This window comes from Triturus cristatus, chromosome 4_1 (assembly GCF_964204655.1).
Source record: "Triturus cristatus chromosome 4_1, aTriCri1.1, whole genome shotgun sequence".
In the NCBI taxonomy this organism is placed as follows: domain Eukaryota; kingdom Metazoa; phylum Chordata; class Amphibia; order Caudata; family Salamandridae; genus Triturus; species Triturus cristatus.
Window position 1 is genome coordinate 712,266,868 of NC_140585.1, and position 23,346 is coordinate 712,290,213.

Below are 23,346 nucleotides of genomic sequence, written 5' to 3' on the forward strand. Positions count from 1 at the left end.
GACCTGACCCCAAACAGTCACAGGTGCAGTGCTTTCATCATGGATGGTAGTCAGCATATAGACATCTCTCCTGTCTGAAAACTTCACAGCAAGAAGCTCCTGGCAACGCACTGCACTGTCCCCGCAGAAGCTTTTGACAAACAAGTTCTTTCGGGAAACCTTTACGGTTAGAGCGGATTGTGCCACAAGCAACAGTGTCCACTTTGGCCAATTCCCTGAACAACCGCACACCAGTGTAGAAGTTATCTACATATAAATGGTGGCCTTTGTTAAAAAATCCTCTACCAAGTTCCCAAACAATTTTCTCAGTCACTCCAAAAGTGGATGGACAACCAGGGAGGTTAATCCTGGATTCCTTACCGGTGTACACCCTGAAATTAGAGACATATCCAGTCCTACTGTCACACAGCATATACAGCTTTATTCCATAGCGTGCCCTCTTACTAGGAATGTATTGCCTAAAAACCAAGCGGCCCTTGAACAACACCAAAGACTCATCCACTGCAATTTCTTTACCAGGAGCATAAATCTCAGAAAATCGATCTACAAAGTGATCAAGGACAGGCCTAATCTTAAAAAGACGGTCACACTCAGGGTGTTCTCCAGTATTGGGGTGTCTTTCATAGATTCACATGCTTGAATATTCCCCGTCGTCGGAGTGGGAGTCCCACGGTAAATAATATAGCAATATATACAGTAATAATATATACGTAATCATATAAAACAGAGATATAAATAGGTGATAAGCATCAAGAATGTCCCTATATGAAATCTCCATAGAGATACATGGAGAGAGAAAAAAGACATTCGCAGTCTATCTCTGTCATTATGTTGGTCCAAACTACGGCCAATCAGGCGCCAGCTCCTCTCTAGAACCTTCTCCTCAGAGCTCCTCACCTCAGATTTTCTACCGCACGTCGTGTGAAAGGGAGTCTCCCTGAGCTCTGCTCAGTTTTCTCTTCAGCATGTCTTCAAGTAAGAAGTCTCTGTTGAGAGCTTGTTCCTCTTGTGGAAAGCTGCGATTATATTCAGAAGATCCACACAGTAAGTGTATTTACTGTCTTTACCCTGACCACGAAGTGGGTAAATGTAAATTCTGTAGAACTTTTTCTACAAAGACTCTTAAAGACCGGGAAGGTCGTCTCTTGTTGTGGCTCAGAGACTAAAAGATAAGGATGACGTGGTTTCTGAAGTAGAAAGCCTTACTTCTGGCCGTTCCCTCACAACCTCAAAACGCAGTAGTGTTCAAGATCTACCTTCTCCTTTCATTAAGAAGAAGAGAATGTCTCTTTCTATGACATCTGCCATGTCTTCATCCATGACTACTGCGTTATCGCCCACGAGACCTAGTTCTCAGGTTGTTAAGGCATCGACTTCCCTGATTTCTGGCAAGAAATTGGCTTCATCGTCGACGAGACCTCCGACGACGAAATCCGCCATTTCCTGCTCATCGACGGTGACTCTGACGACGACGGCGTCGGCATCGAAGTCGTCGACGGCGGTCCCGTCGACATTATCGTCGTCGACGATGAGTATCAGTACAATAAAAACGGTGTCATCAGTGTTGCCTATTGCATCGTCGTCGACGAAGAAGGAAAAGATCTCGTCGACGCTAACATCATCGTCGTCGAAAACTGCAAAATCTGCCTTGTCGACGCTTACGTCGTCGATTGATTCGCCGACGAGTGCTCCGTCGACGAAGACACAGAAGACCTCGTCGTCGTCCCCGTCGACGACGACTCCGTCGACGACATTCCCGTCGACGATGGCCCCGTCGACGTTGGTTCCGTCGACGTTGGTTCCGTCGACGATACCGTCTGCGAAGATGTCGACAGTGGATCCTGTACTTCCGATCCCGTCGACGGCAGTCTCGTTGATGAAGATAAAGATTAAGAAGGTCTCAAAATCGTCACCAGCAACGACAATTTCTGCGCAGAGGTCAGTAGATACACAAAGTTCTTCCGCGCCTTCAACGACTACTTCGTCCTTTGCCTCTGTACCTTTGTTGCCATTGCCACCAAGTAGCCAACAGGATATGGTAAATGAGGTCATACCCTTGGATGATTCTCAACTTCCTTCACCTTTGTTCGCAACTGATTCCGATCAAGATTCAGGAGAAGGTCTACCTGAATCTTTCGGTACAGCACACAGTCCATCGGATTTGATAATAAAATGCCAGGAGGAAAGTGATGATGAGGATGAACAGTTTTATCAGGAAGAAATTCCTATGGAAGAACAGACTGCGACGTTACCCTTGTCGCTTATTACAAATCTTCAACTCATGTTGGATGATTATAATAGGCGTTTTCCTCTTATCACCACAAGAGTCTATAGTTCCTGCTGTTCCAGTGGTTCCAACACCTGTGTCGGCGCCAGTGCCAGTTATAACGCCTTCAGTTCCGCTGATACAATCATCAGCTCGGACATTGACTCAACATGACAATGAAGACGAAGTTCCTCAAGACAAGGAAGATGGTGAGATCCTGGATGATGGTGGCGATGGTAATGATGATGATATGGTGGAGTGGGATGACTACCATGCCCAAACACCATCTCCCTCTCCAATGGTACCAGGAGACTCACCACCAGTTGACATTGCAAGTTTTCACCAGTTGATGGATAGAGCGGCCCAACGGTTCAAATCAACTACGGAACATAAAGAAGAGGATTGTTTTCTGTATGATTTGAAAAATCAACCTTTCAAGCAGACGCATACAATCCCTATTATTGAGTTTATTTGGGATGAAGGTAAAAAGATGATGAAAACACCAAATAGCCTTCCGGCACAGTTACCTAGGTTGGAGAAGAAGTATAAGCTGCCAGTAGGAGCTCCAGCGTGCCTCACTGGTCAGTCAAAACCAGATTCGGTAATCACACAAGCAGCGCAACGTCGGGCTAGAAACCCTGTATCTACAATCACTGCACCACCTGATCGTGATGGACGCCGCTTGGATGCCATAGGGCGAAAATTTTCATCGATGGCTTCCACCACTGTAAGAGCGGCTAATGCCTTCGCCATTTTAGGTCGTTACGACCGGCAACTATGGTCGGATATATCGCCTTTAGTTGAAATGCTACCTGAGGCATCTAAGACTGAAGCTGTGAAGCTACTTCAAGAGGGACAGAGAACATCTGAAGAAATAATTGACTGTGCAGTTGACATCGCTTGTACAGGTTTCCGTCAACTCGCTGGAGCAGCGGTATTGTGCAGGCAAGGTTGGTTGCGCTCGACATCTTTTCGCCAGGAGGTGCAGGCGAAAATATTGGATATGGCATACGACGGAGAATCTTTATTCGGAGATCATGTGGATGAAGCTCTCCAATTGATCAAAAAAGATACAGAAACTGCTCGCTCTCTAGGTACGCTGCAATTTAGGAAACAGCCCTTTCGTGGTGCACGGGGACGCGGCACCTCCTCTAATTTTCGGAGAGGAAGCAATCAATATCGACCATACAACCAGGGTTCCAATCGTTATACCTACAATCAACAGCAATCCTCTCGGCAGCAGTCTTCCAAGACTTTCAGAGGGAAATCCTCGTACAGAGGTTACACTCCTAAAAGACAATGACTTACATCAGTCCCAGAAAATTGGAGGTCGAATCTCACTGTGCTGTTCTCAATGGTCCTCCATAACAAAGGACCGTTGGGTTCTGGACATTGTAGAAAAAGGTCACACGTTAGAGTTCATCGAATTTCCCCCACCCACGCCACCTACCGGACCACCGCCGGCTCATATCAAAGAACTTTTTCATCAAGTTCAACTTTTAATACGCAAAGGAGCCATAGAGGTAGTACCAAGATCTCAAAGAGGGAGAGGATTTTATTCCCGATTCTTCCTTATCACCAAGAAGAACGGGGAATGGAGGCCAATACTAGATTTAAGGGCTCTCAACAAATATTTAAAGAAACAATCCTTTCGTATGTTAACGCTTGTAGAGATCTTGCGATTACTCTCAAAGGGAGATTTCATGGCAACAATCGACCTCCAAGACGCATATTTTCATATCCCCATACTACATCGACATCGGAAATTTCTACGCTTTCGAGTCGGTCAAAAGGATTTCCAGTTCAAGGTATTACCTTTCGGACTACGATCAGCCCCTCGAGTGTTTACGAAAGTGCTCGCTCCTGTGGTAGCTTTTGTACGTCTCCAAGGTGTTCAAATCTTCCCATACCTGGACGACTGTCTCCTAAAATCGCAATTGGAAACTCAACTTCTACGGGACACACGTCTTTGTCAAGAGGTGTTTCGCTCCTTAGGACTATCCATAAATTCCATAAAGTCCCAACTACTCCCATCTCATCGCAAGGAATTTCTAGGAGCAACATTGGATACAGTGTCAACAAAGGCGTTTCTCTCCCAAGACCGTCTACAAAGGATTCTTCGATTGGTGTCCCTTATACGATCAAAAAGGTCAGTTTCTGTAAGACTATTAAAGTCATTTATAGGGATGGCGTCATCGTGTATTGCTTTGATCCCTCATTGCAGATTAAATACACGCCCCATCCAAGAAGAACTAGACATCCAATGGCGTCAAGTTACTGGCTCGTTCAACGACGTTGTAAACATCACAGACCATATGAATTCGGCACTCAAATGGTGGACACAGCCATCAAATCTAACAAAAGGAATTTCATTTCTGTCGGTAGTACCAGACATGACAATAACAACAGACGCCTCTCTAGAAGGATGGGGTGCTCATCTGGAGGATTTGTCAATAAAGGGGAAGTGGACGATATGTCAAAAAACCTGGCACATCAACAGGTTGGAGCTCTTGGCTATATTTCTAGCTCTCAAGTCGTTCCTTCCTTTAATCCAAGGAGAAACAGTCCTAATACAGACGGACAATACAACCTGCATGCACTACATCAACAAGCAGGGCGGAACAAAATCTCCGAAACTGTCTCGACTAGCTCAGTCGATCTGGGACTGGTCTCTCGACCATCGCATCACGATTGCAGCAGTTCATCTACCGGGGGTATCCAATATTCTGGCAGATTCCCTGAGCAGATCCTCCTCATCGACCCACGAATGGGAGCTACATCAACCAACTCTAGAGATGATATTTCGACGATGGGGTCGTCCACAGCTGGATCTCTTTGCCACACCAGAGAACCGGAAATGCCGAGATTATGCAAGCTGGCATCCCCATCAAGGGTCACAGGGCAATGCCCTTTTGATGAACTGGTACAATCTGTTTGCCTACGCTTTTCCCCCAATCCCTCTCGTACCTCGTGTCCTGTGGAAGATGCGGAGGCAGCCCTGCCATCTATTTCTCATAGCCCCACGATGGCCTCGACAGGCATGGTTCTCGGAATTACTCCTACTTTCCCAATGCGAACCCATCCTTCTACATCCTCGTGCAGATCTACTTACAATGAGCAAGGGGCAAGTTTGTCATCCGAATCCCTCATCACTAAGCTTATCAGCTTAGAACCTGAGCACTGTGAATTTGCCCATCTAGATATTCCACAGGACTGTAGAGACATCTTGGCTCAGGCGAGGGCTCCTTCTACAGTGAAAACGTACAAATTAAAGTGGAGGAGATTCTGCCATTGGTGTGCATCTACTGGGGTTCATCCAATTCACTCTACACCAGAACAACTGCTACCGTTCTTCTTACAATTGGCTAAATCCGGACTTTCTCTTGCAACCTTGAGAGTTGTTCTGGCGGCAATTTCTCGTTTCCGTCAGGATGGTTCAACTTCCCTTTGCTCTTCGAGGATAATGCATCAATTCTTCAAAGGGTTGTTTCGTAAATTCCCACCTGTTAGACGCCCTCCTCCATTGTGGCACCTTAACATCGTGTTGGCACAATTAATGGGACCACCGTTCGAACCAATACACAAGGTCGATTTGAAGTATCTGACATGGAAGGTGGCTCTGCTTCTAGCACTAACGTCTTCACGTCGCGTCAGTGACATCCACGCTTTTACAATAAATCCTCCTTTCCTACAGTTCAAACCAGATTCTGTAGTACTGCGCACTAATCCAACATTCTTGCCTAAAGTGCCTTCAGACTTCCATATTAACGAACCAGTGATCTTAAAGACTTTCTTTGCTAAACCTCAAACTCCTGCGGAGCAACAATTACATTCCCTGGATGTGAAACGATGTTTAAAGTTCTACATCAGCAGAACAGCTTCTTTTCGAAGATCGGATCAGCTCTGCATAGCTTATGGGCGTTTTCACAAGGGACGTCCAGTTACAAAACCAACAACTGCACGTTGGGTGTCAGCAGCCATCGTCTTCTGCCATCAAAAGGCGAGCAAGCCTTTGCAGTTACCAGTGAGGGCTCACTCCACTAGAGCAATGTCATCCTCAACCGCCTTATTTGCTGGAGTGCCTTTACATCAAATCTGCAGAGCAGCTACATGGTCGAGCAGACATACTTTTACAAGACACTACTGTTTGGCGGCTTTAAATGAAGAGGATGTTGCAGTTGGGCAGGCAGTGCTTCGCAATCTTTTTAAATAAGGTGAGCCTCTTCCTTCCCTCCTCCATATTGTTTCCATTTACCTTTGAATAGTGGCTCATTTGCACTTATATAGATATTGAATGATATCATATATATAAGCATGTTGATTGTCATTACGATTTCAGTTTAATATGATTATGGAAACAATGCGAATTGTTACTGCTATCTATTCTATATTCAAACATGTGAATCTATGAAAGACACCCCAATACTGGAGAAGAACAATTGTTACTTACCTGTAAACAGGTGGTTCTCCAGTATTGGTGTCTTTCATAGATTCACATGCGACCCTCCCTCCTCCCTTCAGAGGCTCTCTTCTCCTCATAAACTCTAAAGTCACTCTGGTGCTACGAAAATCTGAGGTGAGGAGCTCTGAGGAGAAGGTTCTAGAGAGGAGCTGGCGCCTGATTGGCCGTAGTTTGGACCAACATAATGACAGAGATAGACTGCGAATGTCTTTTTTCTCTCTCCATGTATCTCTATGGAGATTTTATATAGGGACATTCTTGATGCTTATCACCTATTTATATCTCTGTTTTATATGATTACGTATATATTATTACTGTATATATTGCTATATTATTTACCGTGGGACTCCCACTCCGACGACGGGGAATATTCAAGCATGTGAATCTATGAAAGACACCAATACTGGAGAACCACCTGTTTACAGGTAAGTAACAATTGTTCATCTCGTGGCAACGCTAAACCATTATCAACAAAATGCATCATCCGAAGCAGAAGCAAATACCTGTCACGACTCATGACTGCCGGAAAAATAGACGTTGCCATCAAGGGACTGCTAGACCAATATGCAGACATTGATGGCTTCCTTAGCAAGCCCATCAACAAAGTTAAACCCAAGAACTTCTTCATCTCTTCAAGATTTGTGGGACTCCACCGGGTAGCTCTAGAGTGTGGCTTAAGACTGGCACTGTTGTCCCTCAAAAACTGTTCGGCATACAAATTAGTCTGCTCAACGATCTCTGCCAAAAACACATCGTCCATAAACAACTGCAAAAAATTTACCGGCAAAAAGTTTTCAGTATTCACTCTAGACCCTGGAACACCAGTAAACTCTGGCAATGCCGGCTGCACCATGCCAAGGGCAACCCAGAGGTCATCACTTTAAAAGGGAAGACTTGCAGCCCCAGCCTGCAGCCCAGATGCCTCTTGCCGCACTACACCAACGGGAAGCCTTGCAGCCGCAGGCTGCAGCCCAGAAGCCTCTTGCCGCACTACACCAACGGGAAGCCTTGCAGCCCCAGGCTGCAGCCCAGATGCCTCTTGCCGCACTATTGGCACATCATTCTCCTCCTCTAACACAGGCACTTCATCCGCACTAAGAGTATCTTCATCATCCGATGACTCCATACGGAGAGAAAACTCACTGTCAGAATCGTCCCCTGCCTCCTCTCCCTCAGATGCAGAGTCAGTCTCTGAACCATGGTCAGAGGAAGACTCAAACAGCAAACCAACAACCTGCTGAGCAGTAATCCTGCGGCTATCCATTATACTTACTAAGATAGAAGACTGCACAAACAAGTCAACAACAACCAACAATGTGCAAACCAAGTAAGTAGAGAAATGTGTACCTTTATCACAAAGATCAATGTACTCAAAAACTATACAATTCAATTACAAGAGACAGCTGCACTCACCAGAAACCAACTCTGCAGTGACACAGCAAACCAACGATATCCAACTAGAAAGAAGAAAAAAAACCAAATTACTCACAAGACAACAAAATACACATCGAGCACCAATGCAAAACGTTTTTGACACTCAAAAAACAAACATACTGCTATTACACCATTTGCAAAAAAAATTCATGCAGAGAAATCAAACACATTTACATTGTACAAAAAAAAGTCTCTTACCAAACTACACAAACAGCAGAACCACCAGTAACAAAACGGCAAACTGAAAAGAGCAAACGCCTTCACCTAGAACAAAAAAGTAAAAAAAAACATTACAATTGCAATTCACAAAACATATAACAATAAACATTATAACATGCTATGTCACTACCCAAATGGTCAATCGGGTTGTGTGCCAGGTGGGGCAGAAAACAGCAGGAAAAAAAAAAGGCTACTCAGTCCCGGGGCGGGTGGGCCAAATACATATTATAAAAAATTGCACCCTGGAAGCAAGGGGTCACTTCTATTTTTATTTACACTAATTCCCTGGAGTCTAGTGGGCTTTTCTGCCCCTCCTGGGACCAGAAACGGCTACACAAAAGACCGATCTGCCCCCAGGGGGGGGCAAAAAATCTTGAAAAAATGTTGGCCCCCCCAGGAATCGACCCTTGCCCAAGGGGTCGCTTCCTTTACGCAAAAAAATAACATCCCTGGTGTCTAGTGGGCTCTTCTGCCTCCCCTGGGACCAGTAACGGCTACACAAAAGACCGATCTGCCCCCAGGGGGGGCAGAAAAGTCTTAAAAAATATTTGAGCCCCCAGGAAGCGACCCTTGCCCAAGGGGTCGCTTCCTACAATAACAAACACATCCCTGGTGTCTAGTGGGCTCTTCTGCCCCCCTGGGAGCGGAAACGGCAACAAAATTAAACCGGCAGAAAAGTCTTCAAAAAAATTGGGGGCCCAGGAAGCGACCCTTGCCCAAGGGGTCGCTTCCTACAATATCAGAGAGATCCCTGGTGTCTAGTGGGCTCTTCTGCCACCCCCTGAGAGCGGAAATGGCAAAAAAATTCAACCGATCTGCCCCCAGAGGGGGCAGAAAAGTCTTCCACACATAATGGGGCCCTAGGAAGCGACCCTTGCCCAAGGGTTCGCTTCCTTTATTACACAAACGCATCCCTGGTGCCTAGTGGTGGCATTCCTGCAGCACGATCGCGACGCTGTGCGCGATCGTGCTGCAGGAATGCCCTGTATTGAGACATCAGGGGAGAGGAAATACTCTTTCCTCCCCCCCGATGCCTCAATACTTGGAAAATCACCGCCACGGCCCCCGCGTCCCCACCGGAGAGCTCCACATACCTATTGCTGCTGCTGGGACGCCTGGAAGCAAATGGCTTCCAGGCGTCCCAGCGCTTCCTGATGACATCGGAGCACGCTGACGTCATGGGGAAGCGTGGGGGGGCTCGGGGGTGGCAGCGGAAACTCTTCCGCTGCCATCCTTCTCTGTGGGGGCACGATCGATGCCCCAGGGGGGAGCGCCAGCGCTTCCCCCAGGGGCTGTGCTCATGACGGAGCGGTTCCGTCATAAGCACAGCCCAACCGATGCTCATGACGGAACCGCTCCGTCATGAGCATCGAAGGGGTTAAGACAATGAGTTTTATTGTTTTTATTCTTGAAATACAAAAGTTAGACACAACTATTTGTGAGAATTGTCCATATTCCGATCTCGGGATAAAGAAAACCGGGACCAGGTCTTCCTGTTCAAATGAGTTGAAAGCCGTCCCTTAGTATGAATCTCGGGCCTTAGACTGCTCTGAGCCGTTCCTGTTAAGATATGCTGTCTGCAGCGAAACCAGGATTGGTCTCCAAGTGTTTGTTGCAGTTCACTGTGGAGCATTCGGCTTTCCTAAAATTCTACAGAGAAGGACACCAGAAAGAGTCCAAACTAGAGAAGAGGGAGGGGTCACATGTCTTCAAAGGGACACAGAGAATGCAAACATGCTCGGTAGGAGGATACTAAACAAAGCCAAGTTTAAAACCACCAACACCATTTTGAGTCAACAGCCAGGCAGTCGGAAAAGGAACTAAGGGGGTGGGACAGGGTACTAACACCCACTGTGCTGCGGGGAGAGGACAAGCTGTGACCCGCATGGTGAACCAGGAGACTAACACTATGCAGGAAGAAGCATGCTGAACAAATTAGAGCGAGAAGGCAACAGCTGTGGGATGCTGCCACACAGTAGAAATTTACAAAGAGGAAAGGGTGCGCAGAGGGAATTACTGGACATGGCACATAGTGCAGGAGATTCTAGGGGCAGTCCCAAGTCATGTTAGGCAAAAAAAGCGCAACATTAATTGCAAAGAGAATTTTATAGTAAACATTCCGAGTACCGAATTAAAAAAAAAAACTAGCTCCCATTAAGATTTCCCCGTTCCTTAACTCTGTATGTCTGTATCAAGTAGGTTAGGACACCTCCGCCTTCCTTGGGGGAACATTGACATCAATCCTGAAGCACACTTTACCTCCCTGCGGCCTCTAGTTTTACTAGCTCTTTACTGTTGCATGGTCCATCTTATATAACATCCATCAAGGAAAAGCACGTCCTCGTGCAATAGAGATCCTTCCAACTTTTACATTCAGGCATTTTGCTTCTGATCAATTCTTATCGTAGATTACAGAATATAACAACCTCAAGGACTAAAACTAGAATCCAAACATTCTTCAGTAGAAAAGCTTTAACACATTACCCTCATGAGTATTACAGTATGATAGCATGATGCATTATTTGACATCAAGAAAAGATACTCATCCTCACGTTTGTAAATCTGTAAATGCGAGGGAGGGTCGTTGAGTGCAAATGAATACCTGTGAGGCATAATCCTCGCCGCCGAGTCCTTAGTGGAATTGCAACTTTCTTTCATGATAGCTAGGAAATGTAATATTCTATGTTCATGCTTCAGATTATGTAAGTTTAAAGCTGGTTGATCACCAATGAGGCCATTCCAGTGATCGGCTTTAATTAAAAGGTCTTAAATGTGGAATCTGAAGACCCATCTGCTGCCCTCAAGATATCTTCCAACTGTCCGCCTAGAGGAAAAACCTTTGAGGCCATAGCCCCCCTGGCCGAATGTGCTCTAAAAGAGGAGGTATCAATGCCAGCTTCCTGTAACACCCACTTCACCCATCTGGCGATAGTAGTTGCTATATTCGTCTTGAATGGTTTCTTCAGGGCTATGAGTAATTGCTTCATCCCCGGAGGACAGTTTGCTTCAGTCATAGCATCATAGGGTCGAAGACATCTGATCACACACAACTTGGGGTGAGAAGGAAGGGCCGGATAATGCACCACTCTAGAGTTCATTTTGGTTCTCCTAGATACAGCAAACAAAACTCCCTCTGGCTTGAAAATGTGTGCCGTGATATCTAGTGCACATACATCTGACACCCGTCTGCAGGAGATCAGACACAAAGGATTGCCAATTTACTAGATAGCTCTCTGCTTGATAGATAGTAATTATCTTGCCACGTTAACAGCAAATTCTGATGGATACATCTGCCAGTGGATTCCTCACCTTGTGAATATCCCCTGCGCCAGTAACATTTGGAAACTTTTGTAGCAGTCCACGCCGATGAGGTCCAAGATGACGTCACAGAGACACGGCCCCGCATGCGACTCCGCTGACGTCACCGGCTCCATAAGAAGACCTCGTCAGCGTGATGACGTCAGTGCCCTTTTTTGCGCGCCGTCGACGCCAACGGATTTCGGGAATCTCTATCTGTAGCTTCACTGTTACTTTGTGTTTCTACTGGATTTCTCTGTTCCTGTTTCGAAAAAATGTCGACAAAGAAATCGGGCTTAAAGCCCTGTCGTGAATGTGGAAAACATATGTCGATCACGGATCCACATGACAACTGTGTATGGTGTTTATCATCTGACCATGATGTGGATGGATGCTCTTGCTGTCGCAAGATGAGCTCCAAGGCTCTCAAGGAAAGGGAGCCGAAACTCTTCATCGCAAGGATGAAAAAGGAGAAGAGAGGAAGGAGGAAGTCGAGAACGAGGTCGAGGTCACGATTGTGGTCGAGGTCGACTACAGGGCATGCTTCGAGATCCAAGAAGCACAAAAATAAGAGGAGACATTCTTCTCAATGTCACTCTGACAAGAGTTCGGCTCTGAAGTCGAAGTTGCCTACTTGACGCCGTAAGGACTCTGTGTCTCCTTCACCCGTTCCGGATTCGCCTGCTGGTCCTTCTTCTCCAGTGAATTCACCGGTTCATTCTCCGGCGCCGGCTCCATCTCCGATGCCGGTTCCATCCCCGGCTTCGGCTTCGTCTCCGTCTCCGGCTCCGTCCCCGGCTCCGTCCCCGGCTCTGGTTGAGGAGCTTCAAGCACCGGGTGAGCCTTTGATACCACAAATTCCACCGTCGGCGCCGGTTGGCCTGAGTCCGGTGATGCCAGATCAGTACCCTGTGTTCCCTGGACCGGGTCAGGACCCCACGCATTATTTAAATGCTATGTACAGGGTGTTTTCGAGAGCCATGTACTCCACTGGTGCACCTTCGGGTCCGATGGGTCCCATGGCCTTCAGTTTGGGGGTGCCTCAAGCCTATCCACAGGCCCCCTTCATGCCATTTTTTCCGGCAACGCTGTCTTGGCATCTACCGGCGCCGGAGACATCGACGCCGCTCCCTTCTTCACCGGCGCCGGCTCGACCTCGTTTGACACCGGATGCTCCTGTGGATCCACGTTCGACGGCGGCTCTTGCGCCGTCGGATTCAACACGGCGCCGCCGACGCCGCTTGTACGAATCCGGTCCAGGAGGGAAGCTCAAAGGGTGCTTGATGAGCGAAGGTACCTTCTGGAAGAAGCAGAAGAAGGAGAGCTTGTGAAGTCTGAAGTTTTTGAAGAAATTAAAGAGGCTAGTGGATTGGATTTGTCTCCTGAGTGGGAAATTACTCCACCTTCCGATGAACCCTCGAAGGATGTGGCTCCATATCATGCAGTCATTAGGAAGACAGCTGAACTCTGAGATCTTCAGTTGCCTACTACTGAATTTAAATCAAATATTCTAACAGAGGTACTGCATTCTCCTACAACAGTTTCAGAGCCATTATTGCCTTTTAATGAGGCCATTATAGATCCTGTGATGGAGGTGTGGCTTAAGCCTTTTTCTGCTCCCGCCGTTTCTAAGACAGTTGCTAGGAGGTATAGGGCAGCTCCAGGGGACCCTGAGTTCTTAACATCACATCCATCGTCTGAGAGCCTGGTGGTTCAGGCTGCTTGTTCAGGAAAATCTAAGGGTGCTTTTCCTCAGGTTCCAAGTGACAGAGAGGCTAAAAAGCTAGATCAGTCGGCCAAAAAGGTATTTTCGTCGGCCAGCATGGCCCTTAAATCAACAAATGCCACTTGCCTTTTGGGACGCTATATTCATGTGCTCATGGACTCTGCAAAGAAACTGGCCCCAAAACTATCTGAGGAGGATAGGGTTGGCTTTAATGAGGTCTTGATGGATGCCCAGGCAGCAGCACATCAGGTGATACAAAGTGGACTGGACACGGCGGATTGAGTGGTAAGAGTCATGGGGTCTTCTGTTGCCACTAGGAGGGGTGCGTGGCTGAAGTCTTCTGAGTCTTCCCCGGATGAACAGTCAACACTGTTGGACTTGCCATTTGATGGCTCTGGATTGTTTGGCAAAAAGGCGGATGCTGCTCTTGAAGGAAAGCAAGGCTACGGCTAAGTCTTTGGGCCTTCAATCCCAGTCAAGGGGATCGTTTAAAAGATACAGGGGTTTCGGAAGGGCAACCTTTCGTTCCTACAGGCAGAACCAACAGCAACAGCAGCAACAGCAGCAAGGCTCTCTATATAAAGTATACAGAGGTAGAATCAGGGGTCACTCACGTGGCCGTCAACTCTCCTCCTCTTCCTCTCCTTTGCCCCTCCTTCCACCGCAAAGCAGCCCTAGATCCGCCATTCTGGATCATGTTGGTCCTGTGGGGGGCCGGCTTACCCATTTTCTACAGGATTGGAAATCTGTAACTACAGATCTTGGGGTTCTAGATCTTGTAGAAAATGGGTACGCCCTTCTTTTTTGGGAATTCCCTCCAAATTACCCTCCTTGTCAAGGGGCTTGCTCAGAGAACCACCGTCTTCTCCTACAGGAGGAAGTCCTGAAGTTATTACAGAAAGGTGCGATAGAGGTGGTTCCAGAGCAGGAGAGGGGTCAGGGATGCTACTCCCGGTATTTCCGGTTTCCGAAAAAGGACGGCAGATTGCGTCCGATATTGGACCTCAGAATCTTGAATCTTTTTCTAAAGCAAGAGAAGTTCAAGATGCTCACCCTTGCGCAGGTTCTTCAAGCGCTGAATCAGGAGGACTGGATGGTGTCGATCGACTTGCAGGATGCATATTTTCACATCCCCATCCTGAAGTCGCACAGGAAGTATCTCTGGTTTACGGTAGGGTCGCAACATTATCAGTTTGCGGTCCTTCCGTTTGGTCTTACTACTGCACCCCGAGTCTTCACGAAAGTGGTGGCAGCCCATCTCAGAAGGTCGGGGATCTCGGTTTTCCCCTATCTGGACGACTGGCTGATCAAAGCGAAGTCGACAGAGAAGGTGCTACATCATCTGCAGGATACAACTCAGCTGTTGTTCAGATTGGGTTTTTTGATAAATGTGCCCAAATCTCACCTGGTGCCCTCTCAGCGCAAACCTGTTCATAGGTGCGGTACTGGACACTACTGTGTGTCGAGCATTCCCTCCTCCTCAAAGGATTCTCGACATACAGGAAATGATTGATTTGTTTTACAATGGAGCGGTCTTTCCAGTTCTGAAGGTCCTTCGCCTGCTCGGTCTGTTTGCTTCCTGCATTCTGTGGTCAACCATGCACGCTGGCACATGAGGGCGCTCCAGTGGTGCCTCCGCAGGCAGTGGTATCAGCACAAGGGAGATCTCAGGGAGTCTGTGAGGATCTCCAGGGAAGCTGCAGCGGATCTTTCTTGGTGGAGCGTGAAGGGCAATCTGTCTCAAGGAAAGCCCTTCCATCTTCCTCCATCTGTGGCCACAGTGATTACGGAGCATCCACTTTAGGGTGGGGTGCTCATCTGGGGGATCTGGAGATCAAGGGTCTTTGGTCTCCAGAGGAAAGGTTACTGCAAATCAACCTTCTGGAATTGCGGGCGATTCGTTTGGCACTCAAGGCCTTCCTCCCTTCCCTTCGCGGTCAGTCTGTTCAAGTCCTGACGGACAACACTACCGCGATGTGGTATGTCAACAAGCAGGGAGGAGTGGGGTCTCTTTGTCTCTGCAGAGAGGCCCTACGTCTATGGTCCTGGGCTCAGGACCATCAGATTTGTCTGATGGCAAATCATCTGGCCGGAGTTCTGAACGTACGTGCAGACAGTCTCAGTCGGCAGTTCTCCGCCGACCACGAGTGGAGGCTCCATCCGGAGGTGGTTCGTTACGTCTTTCGGACGTGGGGAACTTCTCGGGTGGACCTGTTTGCCACTCACGAGAACGCTCACTGCCCGTCATTTTGCAGTCTCCAGTATCCGATGCAGGGAGCGTTGGGGGAAGCGTTTCAGTTGAGTTGGAGCTCACAACTCCTTTACGCGTTTCCTCCCATACCCTTGATTCCTCGGGTTCTGAGGAAGATTCGCCAAGACCGGGCCCAAGTCATATTGATCGCCCCGGATTGGCCAAGAAGGGTGTGGTACACAGATCGTCTCCACCTCTGCTTGTGCCCTCTGCTCCGTCTCCCTCTCAGGGCAGACCTCCTCTCGCAGTCGGAGGGGCAGGTTCTACACCCCCACCTCCAGAGCTTACACCTTCATGCCTGGAGATTGAACGGGGCAACCTGAATTCTTTTTCTTTCCCACCTGATGTGGTAGATGTAATTTTGTCTGCCAGACGTCATTCCACCAAATCTATCTATTCCTATAGGTGGACTAAATTTGTACTCTGGTGTGGAGAGAAGTCAGTTGATTCTTTGAGGGCTCGTTTATCTGACATTCTGCAGTTTGCCCTTTCTCTTGCTCAGCAAGGCTTTGCTGTGGCCACTGTAAAGGGATACTTATCGGCTTTGTTGGCTTTCCTTTGCTTGCGGGATCAGCCGTCATTATTCAAATCACCTATTGTTCTACGATTTCTCAAGGGCCTCACAAACAGGTTTTTCCTCCTACTCCCTTTATTGTGCCTCAATGGGACTTAAACCATGTCTTGACTTATCTTATGGGTTCACCTTTCGTGCCCTTACACAAGTGTCCCTTGAGATTGTTGTCTTTTAAGACGGTTTTTCTCATTGCAATCACCTCGGCAAGGAGGGTAAGTGAGCTTCAAGCTCTAAGTTCAAAACCCCCGTTCTTGACCATTCATGCTGAAAGAATGGTACTCAGGACCAGGGCTGCATTTTTGCCTAAGGTGGTAACTCCCTTCCATCTGGGGCAGTCCATTACCCTTCCTTCCTTCTATCCTCCCCCTCACCCTTTCAAGGAGGAGGAGAGACTTCACCGCTTGGACCCTAAGAGGGCGGTGAGCTTCTACCGGGACAGGACAAAAGACTTTTGAGTTGATGATCAGCTCTTCGTGGGCTTTGTTGGCTGCAGGAAAGGCAGAGCGGTGCACAAGCGCACCCTGTCCAGATGGATTGTCTTGTGCATCAAGATATGCTATTCTTTGGCTGGTAAGGAGCTTCCAGAGGGTTTAAGGGCCCATTCCACTAGAGCTAAGTCTTCCACTTCGGCTTTGTCTAGAGGTGTTCCTGTGGAGGACATTTGTAGGGCGGCAACTTGGGCCTCCTTCCACACCTTCGCAAAACATTATTGCTTAGACACCGAGGTGAGGAGGGACAGACACTTTGCTCATTCCATCCTTCAGGACTTTCTGGTTTAGAAGGGTGGACACCCTCCTCCGGGAGTGGGGACTGCTGTGGGAATATATTCACAAGGTGAGGAATCCACTGGCAGATGTATCCATCAGAAGAACAAGTTACTTACCTTCGGTAACGCTTTTTCTGGTGGATACAGTATCTGCTTGTGGATTCCTCACTGACCCACCCTCCTCCCCGTTGTCCATCCTTCTATACCTACAATTCTATTAATGGTATTTCAAAATGTGTTTTGTTACTGACAAAGGCATTGATTTATTTCTTTTGCCTTTCTACTTATTCTCCACACTGTGTGTGTTGCTTTGTATATTATGTATTGTGTATACTGTGTATAATTTGCTGTCAGTCTGTCCGTGTGCCTCGAAGGCACGGGAAAAAAGGGCGGAACTGACGTCATCACGCTGACGAGGTCTTCTTATGGAACCGGTGACGTCAGCGGAGTCGCGTGCGGAGCCGTGTCTCTGTGACGTCATCTTCGACCTCATCGGCGTGGACTGCTACAAAAGTTTCCGAATGTTGCTAGCGCAGGGGATATTCACAAGGTGAGGAATCCACAGGCAGATACTGTATCCACCAGAAAAAGCGTTACCGAAGGTAAGTAACTTGTTCTTTAGCACCACATTAACATCCAATAACAAAGAATAGCGTGGTTCTGGGGGAATAGAGAACCAAATGCCTCTCAGTAACCTATTTACCAGGGAATGTTTCTCAGCTGGTACTTCGTGGAACGGTAAGTGACCTGCTGATATGACAGATCTACAGGCATTAATTGTGCGATATGCTTGTCCATCGCCTGACACTTTCGACTAGACATTCACAATGTGTATTACATCTGCCCCCACGGGATCGAGATTCCGTTGCAGACACCAGCGTGACCATTTTCACCAAGCTAAACTACATCTCTTGATCGTACAGTCCACCAAAGCTCTTTTGATGAGTAGCGTAGCTTGTGAAGAAAGGCCTGGGACATCCCAGTGTACCCTGAAATTCTCCACACCATCAGATGGAGATTGCCGCTCTGGACCAACGGGTGCAAGTTGCCACAATAGTCCGTCCTAAGATGAGGAGTCTGGGGAAGTGGGATTGAAAAAGCCATAGAAAGTTCCAGAAGAACTGGATACCAAACTTGAGATTTTCACAACTGTGTCACCACGATCACCTCCACCTCTTGCCACCTCACCAAAGCCATGAGTCTGCCAATCATTGAGAATGGCGGGAACGCATACCCTCGAAAGTTTTTCCAGTCCTGGAGGAAGATCAACTTCGTCTCGTTCTCCTGCTTCCGCACCCTCTTCCTCCTACGTAAGACCTTCAAATGGATCCCCCTCGAACACAGAAAAACCGTCACTCACACCCTGGTCACTAGCAGGCAACGCACTCTATGCCGGAATAAACAAAAATCTCACCGCAAGCTACAGAACATCCAAAATACCGCCGCAAGACTGGTCCTCAACCTGCCAAGACACTGCCACATCTCCCAGCACCTGCTCACACTCCACTGGCCCCCCATCAAAGCTAGAGTCACCGTCAAGATGCTAACCCACGCTCACAAGGGCCCTTCACGACACCAGACCAGCATACCTGAACAGCCGACTCAAATTCTACGCACCTCAGAGGACCCTACGATCAGTCCAGCTCTCCTACGCCGTGGTCCCCTGCACCAGAAAGACCAGATCGGGAGGCCGCTCCTTCTCCTTCCGCGCGTCCAGAGCCTGGAACGAACTTCCGCTACACCTCAGACGGACAACATCGCTCCCCATCTTCGCAAGAAACCTCAAAACCTGGCTCTTCGACAGACTCCCTCCTTGATGGACTGGAACCTGCACCCCCCCCAGCGCCTTGAGACCCTTACAGGTGAGTAGTCGCGCTTAACAAACACCTGATTGAAGGCGCCTGTTGCTTCCGCTAACGGATCCGGACGCCAGAACGGAGGCAGTTGACAATTGAGTCAGGAGGCAAAGAGGTCTAGTTGACATGGACCCAATTGGACCATAATCAACAGGAAAAGAACTGGATCCAACTTCCAAGCACTGGAATCTCTCAGATGATGGGAATTCCAATCTGCCATCTGATTCAGGCGACCCAAAAGATACTATGCCGTAGCAGAGATCTTGTTTGCCAGACAGTGGTCCGGAAAATCCCTGGCCAGGTCCGCTAGCGCCTTGGAGTGGGTGCCCACCAGGCAATTTATGTACTGAACTGCCAATACATTGTCCATCTTCAAGAGGCTGGAACAAGAGACCCTGTTGGCCGCCAGGCTCTGAATCGCAAAGGATCCTGCCAGAAGTTCTAATCAGTTGATGTGTGGAGCCCTTTCGTCGTTTGACCACAGTCCCCCAGTGGTAACCTCTCCGCACCGTGCACCCCATCCGTGCCAGCTCGCATCGGAATCTATGATCCGGTCCTGGTTTGAACCAAAAATGGCTCTGCCATTCCAGACCTGCATGTGGTTGAGCCACCAGTAGATCTCCATTGCACTGCTGTCGAAAAATTGACCTCCTGGGCATAAGACAAGCCCCTCCTGAGAGGTTGGGCTTTGAGGTGCTGGAGTGCCCTGTAATGTAGCGGCCCCAGAAAAATTGCCTGTATAGATAACAAGAGAAGTCCGACAAGCCCGGCCAGATGTCAAAGAGAAATGCATTCCTTCTCTAACGTTCTGCGCAATTTTCTGTGGACGAGAGTGATCTTCTTGTAGGGCCGTCTGAGAAACTAAGACACCATGTCTATCTCGAGGTCCAGAAAAACCAATGTTTGTGTAAGAGTAAATTCTGACTTCTGACAATTAATGATGAACCCTAGGTTCTGTAGCAGAGATCTCGTCAGTTGGAACTGCGCTTCCAATTCTTTTCAATTTTGGTGCTTGATTAGGATGTCGTCCAAATAGACAATGAGTCTGACTCCTCTCGCACGAAGCAATGTCATGGCGGGACGCAACACCTTGGTGAAGCACCTTGGTGCAGAGGAGAGACCGAAAGGGAGACACGTAAACTCGAAGACCTGTTCCCTCCACATGAATTGTATGAATCGTTGATGTGGAGGTAAAATGAGGATGGTGAGGTACGCATCCTTTGGATCTAATCTGATGAGCCAGTGATTTTGGGAGGAGAATATCCCATGGGAGGTGGAGCCTCTTCATTTTGAAGTGGCGGTGTACTGCCCACCTGTTGAATTCTCGCAGATTGATAACCGGTCTGAAATCCTTGTCTTTCTTTTCCACTAGGAATATATTGCTGCGAAAGTGCCTGGGATGACAAGTTGTGGGTCCGATTGCTTCTTTGTGTAACAAGTCTTGAACCTCCTGGTCATCTACCTGCATGCTCTCCTGTGAGAAGACTAGAGGTCGAGGGTCCTGTCCCTTCTGGGGGGTGACAAATATCTCTATGTGGAAGCCCTCCACTGTCTGTAGTACCCATGCGTCTCCTGTGAGCAAAGCCCACTTCGTGCGGAACCATCGTAATCTGCTGCCCACCTCTGGTAGGGAAAAAGGGGTATCGCTTACCGTTAGGGCCTCTAGGGAGTTGTTTGCTCCTCTGTAAGATCTTCTGCCTCCACGGCCTCGACCGTTGCCCCGGGTGAGGTAGAAACTCCATACTTCTTTTGGTCTTGCCACTGCATGGATCTTCTGGGTTGAAACTTGTGGGGGTTAGTGTTGTACCCATGATTGGAGGAGCGCCACTTACCTCTTGCGGCCGCACCAAAAATCTTCTGGTTAAAAACCTTCCAGATAGACTGGTGGTCTTTATCCACGGGGGAAAAGGTTGTTACGAATTTTGTATGTTTCTTAATAAATGGGTCTTCAAATAGACCCCCGTCTGCCACTGCCCTGGTCTCTATGGTGGCCAATTCTCCTAGCTTGAGTCGATTTTAATCAACAAAGAGAGTCGCCGCTCCCGCTACAATGCACAATTTGAATTCCCCAGGAAGCACATCGCTCGCTGGGCCCAGCCAGAGAGAATGCCGAGGTCAATCAGCTCGCCTGATTCACGAGCTGCCTCCTCCATGTCGAATATCTTTGTGAGTGGCCCCTGGACATCCAGGACCTTGTCCTGGCATGACCTCCAGGATCAGTCTAGACCATTCTTTGGGTCTTTGATAAACTTAGTGACAAAGGTTTCCATCTTGCCACCTATTTCTGGCGTACAGGCCACTTTGCCGGTCAGAGACGGTCTTGGGCACTCTGCCCTCAGTCGACCCCTCACCTCCTTAGACATCGTTTTCCAAATGTGGGAAGCCACATGTTGCCACCTTGCTTGCTGGAAACCAGTCAGCAGAACAGGGATGGTAAATCTCATCAGGATCCAGCAGGTCCTGGCAGCCCCTGCACCCTGGTCTTCCAGCTGGTTGGCGCCGCCCTCCGGTCGCAATGGTCTACTAGGACCTGGTTCATTGCCAGAGTCCTAATCAGGGTTCTCAGAATCTTCCCTGGTATTATCATCCACTTCCTGGGTAGAGTAGGCATCATCTTTGTCTGCGGTCAACCCAGGCTGGGATCTGGTTCCTGCAAAGTGTCTCGGTGCTCTCGTAGGAAAACGTTGCATAACCTTTCAAATGCATCTGCGTGAGGGGTGATAGCCCTGGCTTTGGGGCAAGATTTCGCACTCCGTTTACACTGCCGGGCACGCTTAGTGTCACTCGTGGGTACAGGTCCCACACCTTCCCCATGTGGAGGTACTACATTGCTTTGGGCTGTAAGTTTCACTATTTGCTTACTCCGGGTTTGTAAGGCCGCCGCAATCGCTGTTTGGAGGAAGACGTCAATGGCGTCTACCAGCTCCGTATGAATGGGCAGGAAAGGCTGCTCCTCATTCCTTGCGCCCCAGTATTCTTCTATAGTGCCTGTCAAGGATGATCAGGTACCACTGTGCTTACAATGTAATGCGCTGTAGAATAGGGTGAACCCTAGTGAACTTAACAGGTAAGGACCCACCTTCTCACTATTACACAAGCGGTACCTCCCTGTTACCTTAGTCAATGCTTGTTGCTGGCAGAGGAGCTGGAATTGACAGGTAACAATGATTATTGAGAGAACATTGGGATTGAGTGCACACGCCCTCTAATTATAGTGGGCTAGACGATGAGCTATGCTACGCGGTAAGAACCAAATGACTGGAGCAAGTAAAACCCACTAAAAACAACACCAGCGATGTTAAAGTGGAAATGAAGGGCTCACTCTCTGTGCGCTCATCTTTAAAATGGCTTGAAATCTCTTCCAAGGGGAACAGAGCTAACGAGACTCGAGGAGGGAAGAATTGCAGGAATGAGTGGAATGCCGCCATCTACACACATCTACACACGCTAAGCCCCTAGCTGACCTGACATGCAATTGCACCCTCAAGCGACCCTCTATACCACGTCTGCCCGCAGGCATTGCATTCTTAGAGGGCCCGACTTGCAATCGCGCCTTCGACTGCTAATGGTGGTGCGTTCTGCTAATTGCACCGAGTGTTCCTACCTATGTCGGTCAGCCTCCAACACCGCGTGCGTTTAGCAAGTGGCTGGCTGCCGCGAACAAATCAAAGGCATAAGAAACATTACATTGACTCATAAGTAACATCATCAACAAAATCACTTATCTGGCTGCTGAGTAGTGAAGAAAGAGGAAGTGATTTTCCTTGATGGATGTTATATATGGTGGACTCTATGGTTGGACTGTTAGATCTGTATCAAAACAAAGACTCATGGCATTTGTAGTCTTTATTCTGTTGATATAATGTTGTTTTGGCTGCTGAGCAATAAAATGGAGAAAGTTATTGCATAATCTGAAGCCTCCAGTCCTGACATAAAATTGGTCTATAGCGATTTTAGAATAAGCTAGATCCCACCTTTCTGGACCTTTAATGCTGCTCAGTCATTCTGCAAGAAGAAGGGAAGATCTCATACCAGAGTATTTCGTTTTTGCGCACCATGGTCACCCCATTTCCTTCATGTAGTACATTGCTCCTCTATCAAGATAACCCATCCACCATACATGTGTGTCGTATGTTTGTAGGATACCAGACAGAGCTCAGAAATAGAGCCATACAGGTCTTGGGGTTCAACATTATTGTCACTTTGTGCTGTGCATAACAACTGGTCTTCTAGATGTGCAAGTAGTAAAAGGTCTGAATAAAAAGAGTGCAAGTGTCACTTTGATATTTGCTGTCACTTTTGTACTTCCCTAGGCTCAGAAAGAGTTGTTTGGTTGTAAAAACGTCTAGATCCTCGGATCTTCCCTTAGCCTTTCCTGGTGGGCAGTCAGTGAAGCCTTTATAGTGGAATTAACCAGATTAACATGTAATGAGTAAAGCAGACCCCTAAAACTTTTGTTCGCATGATAGGGGGAGCCATTGATCTGTTTTCTCTG

At 48.0% G+C, this 23,346-nt stretch overlaps 1 protein-coding gene across 3 annotated transcripts in view; it reads left to right on the forward strand.

Annotated features, from left to right (window-relative positions):
• DOCK4 (dedicator of cytokinesis 4) overlaps positions 1-23,346 on the forward strand; it is a 1,768,257-nt gene that overhangs the window by 1,615,603 nt on the left and 129,308 nt on the right. The gene's annotated exons all lie outside the window — the stretch shown is intronic.